Below are 9273 nucleotides of genomic sequence, written 5' to 3' on the forward strand. Positions count from 1 at the left end.
AACATAGAGCAATTCATTAGACCATCAACTTCCATTCGAATTACGAACACGAGATTCATTGGCGTTTGTGACATGACAACCGGGAAGACAGTGAGGTAGAAAAATATTGCAAAAATCAGAGAACAGTCAGATTCCGCCAGTGAAGGATTCTGTTTCACGTTCCGTCATACAAAGCCGATTGGTGTTGCCGTGATCGCCTCGCCTCATTACCAACCCAGGCATGCCACACCCCAATCCCTTCCCGGCAGCGTCTCGTACTCCCTCTCCCCTCTGTGCTAAAGGCTTGTCATCGGACATTCGCGCTCTTTGTTAGCTCATAATTAAAATGCGGGTAAATATTATGCTTTTTATGTGTGTAAATGATGGTAATGTGTTTTAAATGACAAAATCTAACTTGTGTGTTTACGAGTAAATGTAACTTTATTTAATTCAGATTTGATAATGTGGATGCTGTTTTTTGTGTGTGGCTAAGCTGTCGTTTATATTGTTGTTGTTTTTGTTGTTGTTGTTGTTCTAGTTGTTATTATTATTATTATTATTATTATTATTATTATTATTATTATTATTATTATTATTATTATTACTATTATTATTACTATTATTATTATCATTATCATCATCATTACTATTATTATTATTCTTGATCTTGTTCTTCTTGTTCTAAACCTTTTTTTCTTCATGTTCCTCTTATCATTACTTATCTCCTCCACCACCACCACCACCCTCAGCAAGCAGGACACATGAGCCAGCCGTTCGTTCACCCGCATACTGGCGTGAAGCATCATTCGTAGAGAGCCCAGTAATGACTATCGCTGGCATACCTAAGGAGATCAGTCGACCCTAGATACATTCTTATTCTTGACTGGCTCAGTACAGACTCGTTGGTTTAGCCTTAATACAGTGAGGAGACTTGTGTATTTGTGGCGGTGAGTAGGGAGAGGACGTCTGTATTAAAAAAGCAGTGGTCAATATAGTTTTAAGTGTCACTAATATCTAAACACACTAAGCCATACTACAAGATCACTCTCACTTTTTTTTCCCTCTTGCTATTCACTGCTGCCGATCCTTTCATTCTCTCGGTGTTGTAGTCTTTCTTTCGTAACATTCAGACCCCTGTAAACATGTTTACTTGCACACACACACACACACACACACACACTCGTATATGAAAGAGAAAAAAAGAAGATTGCGTTTTCCCTTTTCTTCTTGGCTACAAAAGGAAGACAATTGCAAAGTTAAGTGTTTAAAAATGGCATTATCGTAACTCAGTCCTCCTCCTGCCCACTTAGCACACTGCCATTCAAACTGAAGCCCATACCGTTCAGAGTCCTGGCGCCGGCATTTGTCAATATCTTTACTCTCCCACCCGCTCCTCCACTCTCCACTAACTAGTAAACTTCGAAAAGTATTGGGTCGCTCTATTTTCCCTGCTTTCCACGCCCTCAGCCCCACACAGGAAGCACCAGGTGATCCGGGGAACTGCAGTGTATCAGGACTGAGATTCTTCCTCCCAAAGTAAATTTTAGTGTGGTGTGTGATAGATATCTTGGTTTATTCTCGGCACTAGTTACGTTTAATTGCGTGAATAAAGACCATGATCTTACAATTTTAAGTTGATTGATATATCAATAAACCTCCACACCACGGTGCTCCAGCCTTTGTCTCCGCCACCTACGCCACTCAGCCCCACGAGGTGCATGCTATCTGCTACCTAAGCGCGCGCACACACACACACACACACACACACACACACACACACACACACACACACACACACACACACAACTTTGGGGTCTTGTTCTATTCAATCCCGTTCTTCCACAAGTAGTTCAGTGTCAGTCGTAGTGCGTAGCTCAGCAGATACAGTCGTTATAGACCAATAAGTCTCCCTGTATCTGTTCTTCCTATCTGATTCGTACTTATCTTGAGGCAGGTTATCCTCAGCAACACTGGTCAAAGGCCTTCTCCCCTGCACTTCACAAAAATAACAGAATAATATTAGCCTCTTTTGGATAAAGCACACACACACACACACACACACACACACACACACACACACACACACACACACACACACACACACACACACACACCTCTGTCAGACCACAAATGGTGGCGACCCGTCCTAGACACCCTCGGCCTGGGTTGTACCTCTGTTCGCTCCGCCACCAGACGCACCATAGTTCATAGTTCATAGTTTTATTGACCACAACATCTTGCACTTACAGTAATAATTACATAACAATATTAATTTATGAGTCCAACATAACTCAGTACTATAATAAATCTTATTCATTACAGAAAAGAAACAGGTCACCAATATGACAACTAATGTTACATAATCCTAATACCTAAATATGTCACAAATTGTGGGAATATAAGTTCAAGATTGAGCTTATAATAATACATAGTCTTGTATTATCAAAGGAGCCACTGAATAGTTCCTGTAGTGTAGAATATGTATATGTGTCACGGATGTGTTGTGAGAGGGGACATTGCTCGATGACATGAACTTCTGTCTGTACTTGTCCGCAGGGACACAGCCGCTCCTCTAGAGGTAGGCGGCCACGCCCCCGTCTTTTCCACCTGCCCACCTCAACTGCTAACCAATGTGCCGACAGACGAAATCTTGTGAAATTAATTCTTAGATCTTCTCTGATTCCCTTTTTGCGGGTGTAGATATCATGAACCGATAGACTGGGATTTATTGCTTTGTATGTTACTCTCCTGGAGGAATCTGAGGCAGATATGTCACACTTTAATTTTTCCATGGCAATATGTATATCATTTCTGTCATCATTAATTAACTGAGAAATAAAAGATCTTGTATTAAGTCTATTATTAAGAGTGGTTTTAATAGCAAAGATCAAGGGGTCATCATTCATATGCACTCTTTCTTGCCACATCTTTTTAAAAAACTTTCTTTGTCTGCTCAGCACAAGGTCTTTCAGTGGAGGGTAACCCAATTCCACATAACACATGTCATTACAGGTTGTTGTTCTAACACAAAGCAATTGTTTAATACATAAGTTGTAAAGTCTAGTTATAGGCCTCAAATCAGCATTCAGCCAGGATTCACAGCCGTACAGTATGGCTGACATTAGTGCAGCATCAAATATTCTCTTCTTTACAACAAATGGTATGTCATTATTTTTCTTTAAAAAGCAAATGAATTTATTGACATGAGCCATCTTAGTACTGGCATGAACCTTGACAGAAGAAGAGACACAACCATCACAAGTAAATGGGGAACCTAGGTATATATATTGGCTGCATGACTCTACTACTAATTCACCAACCTTCAATGGTTCTTTATCTCTCGTAGTTCCACAAATTACAAAAAACTTAGTCTTTGAAACATTAATTTTCATCCCGTAATTATCACAAAATTGCTTTAAAGTTTCTAGTTTTCTTAACATGCTTGCTCTAGAGGTGGCTAACAGGACTGTGTCGTCCATTAATACCAGTAGATGGAGCCTCGCGCCGCACGGGTCGTCACGCTGTCCCGTGAGACCACCTGCCTCGCTGGCGGGTTTTAATCAAGGGACTAATTTTCTCAAAACGTGAGGGATATTATGTGTTCTCTGTGGATTGATACGAAAAACCCAGTGTTGTTTGGTGCCTAGCATTCAGAAATATCAGCAATTAACGTACCACCTATGATGAAATGTGCATGATTGTGTGTGTGTTTTGCCATTTTTACTGTTGAAGTGTGATTCAAATATCCGTACATCGTTCCGTGAGCTGAGTGGACATATGCACCATTCTTCCATAACGACAGTTAATTCAAATGACGGAAGTTAGTGTGTGACAAATTGAATTACCAAATACAAAAATTCAAGTCAACCTAAATTGGGAGGATGTCCTGCTTGGCCAACTTGCAGCGTGCTGAATGTGTGCAGACCTCGATGTGCTGAGTGCGCGTCAGGGACGCGGTGTTCCGCGTCCCTGAAATACAACAAGGAGAAAACAAAGCACGCCAAGACACTGTTCACCTGGGTCAGATCCTACTGTGGCGCGGGAGTCAGTCAGTCAGTCAGTCAGTGAGTTTGTGTACACCTCAGCTGTGAATGAATCATGTAAAATATAATTTCTTTCAGGGTTGTGCAAACAATGTAAATCTTTCTGCGTGGCGAAATGGTGAGATAAGTCAATGAAGTCCACTGACAGCAGCTAAATGAGGAGGGTTTATTAAATAATGACGCTAAATGAGATAATTAAACACGGGGGGGCAGACCTTGATTAGTCTGTCGTGTAGCTGTTCCATTTGGCAATAATGAGTGTGCACGTTTTTAGTGTGAAAACAGACAGTGACCCATAGCAAATCCTTACACGCGAGACGACTCCTGCCTTCCACCATCACGTGAGCGCTGACAGAACATCGCACCAGACACGTGGCGACAAAAAAGCTTGAGCTCACAGCCTCAGTGCACACCGGCAGAGTGCTGAGTCCTATTACCTGCCACGCTGCTCGCCACGCAAACATACTCCCAACGAAAAGAAAGGTCTGGACATGAAATATAACGTGTATTCAAAAAATAATGTTGAAATATATTGTTGAGTCCTCTTTCACGAATCTAGCACTTGTCCTTCCTCAACACATGGGCACTCTCACCATGAAAGCTCGGGAGTAAAAATATAGCACACAAACAAAAAATAATCCAGAAATATGAGTCCAAACCTCTTACGTTGGAGAGTCAGAACGTTAAATTAGCGAATGTAATTTACTACCACAACATTGCTCGGGAGAACCTCGGCGTGGGTGAGACACGGCCACCCATAGATCGTAAGTAAGGGGAAGGGGAGGGAAGGAAAGCAGACTGGAGTGGTGAAAGAAGGCGAGGAAGAATTTAAGAGCACTGCCAGCACATGCAAAGTGGAATGCGTGCCACATGCAATGCAAAATTCCACGCAAGTACTCCGGCAACAATCTGACCATAATAGGCTTGGTAAATACAAAGGAAACATGACGTAAGTGCCTCTCGCCCACGAACATCACTTGAAACTGCTTGACGTGAGAGAGAGAGAGAGAGAGAGAGAGAGAGAGAGAGAGAGAGAGAGAGAGAGAGAGAGAGAGAGAGACTGACACGCACAGCTCGCCAAAGCGGACGGTGAGAAAAGTGTGTCAGGTGTCTAGCGAATGTGAGGGAGGGAGAGTCGCGAGGAAGCAGTTAATGATTGTGGTCGATAATACAAGTGAGGGAGAACATGAAGGGGAATGCAACATGTACGTAACAAAATGGAGAGAGAGAGAGAGAGAGAGAGAGAGAGAGAGAGAGAGAGAGAGAGAGAGAGAGAGAGAGAGAGAGAGAGAGAGAGAGAGAGAGAGAGTGTTAGAACGCAGACAATTTGACCGCACTCTCTCACCACCACCTTACACACACACACACACACACACACACACATATTATGGCGTGCTGAGATGATGTAACTTACTCCTTCACATGGCTGGGCTGGAGTGCTTTTTGACAAATAATGGTACAGTGGTAGTGCTCTTCATACTCATGCTATCATTTCCTCCTCCTCCTCCTTAACCAGTGCGTCTAGAAATGCTTTATTTTCTTCCACCACCACTAAGCATAGTTTCTTTTTTTTTTGTTATAGTCAGTGTTTATGTATTACTTCCCGTACCGTAGTTATTGGCGGCAGCCTGAGATATTTGGAAGTGGAAGTACAGTGGAGACCAAAACTCTATCTCAGAACTGCTGCCGCTGAGGTAAAACAGAGTATTTACTACTACTACTACTACTACTACTACTACTACTACTACTACTACTACTACTACTACTACTACTACTACTACAACTGTTGATAACTATCCTTCTTTGCAGGCATCGTAAGACACAAGACGAGGAGCAAGCAAGATTCACGACGACACAGTTCTTCACTGACTCGTCAACTCACTGACAGCAAAGTGCGTCTGTGCAGAGAAGACAACACGTGTGGTGCCGCCCTCCCGTGACTACTGAGGAGACAGGAAAGAGAAGAAACCAGGAAAGAAACAGCAAGAGGAGGAAGAGGAGGAGGAGGAGAAGGAGGAGGAAGAGGAGGACGACGACGAAAAAGAGTTGGGGATTAAAGGGGAGGAGGACGAACAAGAGGATGTACTGTGGTAAGAGGAGGAGGAGGAAGGCGTAAATAGAATAAAGGAATAAAGAAATACAAAAAAGAGTACGAATGTATAGGGAAGAATAACGAAATATATTGTCAAATCAGGAAAAAAAAGAAGGAAGAAAAGGAAATATAAAGGAAATAGAAGCAAGAGTAGTGAAGCTTGAGATAGAATAAAAAAAAGATATGAAGGAGTAATGGTTTATAAGAAGGAGTAAGGAAATATAAGGAAGAATAATGAGAAGTACAGAAGGAAAAGGATATATAATGAAAGAAAATAGCCGTAGATAACGCCTATGAAATTTTACTGCCACACATTTCTTTCCTCCTCTCCTTCGATTACCTTCCAACGTGGCATACCCTTCCCTTAGCTAACCCAGCCATTATCCAAGAGGCAGAGAGGGAGAAGATACAGTGCTCACCTCCTCACCACGCCCTGCAATAAAGAGCAACACCTCCTCCTTCAATGACCTCATCCCAACACATCAAAGACAAACCCACCACCACTACCACCACCACCACCACCACCACCACCACCACTACCACCACCACCACCACAACCACCAACCACGACCATAACAATAATAATGACCAAAATCATAACCCCTCCACAATTCCCGCCACAGTCAGAGCCGCACAGAGTCACCAGCAGCACCTCCAAGCCAACTCTCCTTGTCCCAGCGGCAGTCCTGGTCCCCCCTTACCACCACGTCGCCTTCACCAGCACCACCCTCTCCCTCCTCCACGCCACCGCCGCCACTCCAGCACGAGACCACCGCCCTTAACCCTCCGAGGAACGTGCTGCCCCAGGTGAGAGAGAGAGAGAGAGAGAGAGAGAGAGAGAGAGAGAGAGAGAGAGAGAGAGAGAGAGAGAGAGAGAGAGAGAGAGAGAGAGAGAGAGAGAGAGAGAGAGAGAGAGAAAGGTCGGATTTGTGTGGGGTGTGGATGGGGTGTGGGGTGGGGTGTGGGTAGGGTCAGCAGGGATGGTTAGGTTAAGTTGCTGGAGGTGACAGGAGCACGGTGAATTTGGGGAGTAGCCGGCATTACGTGGTCCGTCCCCCCTTCTCTATCTCACACACACACACACACACACACACACACACACACACACACACACACACACACACACACACACATACACACACAAAGCCATCAAGAATACATACTACACAATACATAACGGAACCAGGAATCAGTTAAAGCAGTTAAGCCAGAAAATTGTGGAGGCGATCAAAGAGAAGAGTCTCGTTTACAGGGAGCGGGGCATCCGTCACGCGTCACTGGGGAAGAGGAGGAGGAAGAGGAGGAGGGGGAAAGGAAAGAGAGGAAAACCTTCTTTGATATCAGTGAAGGTTCCGTGCCACGTGCAAGTTTGGAAAGAGAGAAGGTTGAGGGAGAAAGGGCGATACACGGGAGAAAGGCGGATACACGCTTAGTTGTCCCTGTAACATGGTGGCCTCTCGCTAAGCTATGGGATTATCCCCTGCCATAGCCTTGTTCTGTTGACCATGCTGTGTCTTGTAAATGTTGTTGCTGCTGTTACTGATGCTGTTGGTGGTGGTGCTGGTGGTGGTGGTGCTGGTGGTGGTTGTGGTGGTGCTGGTGGTGGTTGTGGTGGTGTCTGTTTACGATGAAGGTGTTTTGTGTTTAACGTCTTTTTCTTGTTGTTCCCCGCCAAATTTAAGATAATTTGAATATATAAATACACTGCTATTAATGCTTGTCTTGTCACAGAGGTGAAATAAGACGTGTAAAAACACACCTAAACAACAACAACAAAACAACAAGCAGTATCAAACAATAATAATATAATACAATATAAAAGTAATCTATTCACGCACACGCAAGTCTTCAGAGAGAGAGAGAGAGAGAGAGAGAGAGAGAGAGAGAGAGAGAGAGAGAGAGAGGAGAGAGAGAGAGAGAGAGAGAGAGTGAGTGAGGGACTGCGAGGGTCAAAAATCGAGCGAATCGCCGTGGAATAAAAGATAATGTTGATATGCATTCAGGGACGTCACTCGCGGAGGGACCGCACGCGAGGGTCACCGGCGAGAAAGAGCCAGCCAGCCAGCCAGCCAACCACACACGCACACACACACACACACACACACACACACACACACACACACACACACAAAGTTAGGAAAACAAATACGAAAGTTAGAAAAAAAAAGAAAACAAGAAAAAAAAGAGAGAGAGAGAGAGAGAGAGAGAGAGAGAGAGAGAGAGAGAGAGAGAGAGAGAGAGAGAGGAGAGAGAGAGAGAGAGAGAGAGAGAGAGAGAGAGAGAGAGAGACGAAAAATAAGAAGGGAAGGCCAATGATTTCTTTCTCAACGTCAGGCATCGTAAACAATCAGGAGGAAACAGAAACAAACAGGCAAGGAGACTCAGGTAAACAAGGTCAGGTCAAACACGCCACGAGTCACGGGGCCGATGAGAATGCGATCAAACCACGAAACGAGGCTGACATTGAGAGAAATGCAATGCTGGAAACAAAGAACGGAAGAGAAGGAGGAAGAGGAGAAGGAGGAGGAGGAGGAGGAGGAGGAGGAGGAGGAGTTTTCGTGCCCCTCCCCCTGTCCCCTCCTCCTAGACCTTCAGGTGGCGTAACACACTTGCTTGGGGCACATACAAGAACTCTATGCGTGCTTGCGTGTGTGTGTGTGTGTGTGTGTGTGTGTGTGTGTGAAGATGGAATAGATAACGGAAAACAAGATGGACAGCTGAGCGCAACCTAATTTAGCGTAAATCACCGGAAAATATCGCACAACAGCCGAAGCCGAGGAGCAGCAGGACTTCCTCTCTCTCTCTCTCTCTCTCTCTCTCTCTCTCTCTCTCTCTCTCCCCTACTCTCGGCAAGTCGCTTCCGAGCTTGTGCTATCGGGCAAACTTAATTAACAATGCACATATATCTCACAAAATTGGCGATCGATACGAATTAATTACACGCTACAGTGAGGTGTTTTCTGAAGCATGAACGAAGGTATAGCTCCCGTTCCCTCCTCTTGCTTTGCTCCCTCAAGGCCACACTTTACCAGCCTTATTGAGATGGATAGCCCCGTGAGCCCCATTCGCTTGTTCATCTCCGAGAAGTGCATAATTCCTGCAGCTTGGCCCGGGTAATGTTGCTGGTGGCCTTGCATACAGACGCCCACAAACTTTGGG

General features: G+C 44.5%; 1 long non-coding RNA gene across 1 annotated transcript in view; it reads left to right on the top strand.

Annotated features, from left to right (window-relative positions):
- Nucleotides 1–3481: 3481 nt before the first annotated feature.
- LOC135099132 (uncharacterized) overlaps nucleotides 3482–9273 on the top strand; it is a 9655-nt gene continuing 3863 nt past the window's right edge. Inside the window, exons 1-2 of the long non-coding RNA XR_010267697.1 lie at nucleotides 3482–4043; nucleotides 5832–6921. This is a non-coding gene — a long non-coding RNA (uncharacterized LOC135099132). The remainder of the gene's footprint in view (nucleotides 4044–5831; nucleotides 6922–9273) is intronic.

This window comes from Scylla paramamosain, unplaced genomic scaffold, assembly GCF_035594125.1.
Source record: "Scylla paramamosain isolate STU-SP2022 unplaced genomic scaffold, ASM3559412v1 Contig106, whole genome shotgun sequence".
Taxonomy (NCBI): domain Eukaryota; kingdom Metazoa; phylum Arthropoda; class Malacostraca; order Decapoda; family Portunidae; genus Scylla; species Scylla paramamosain.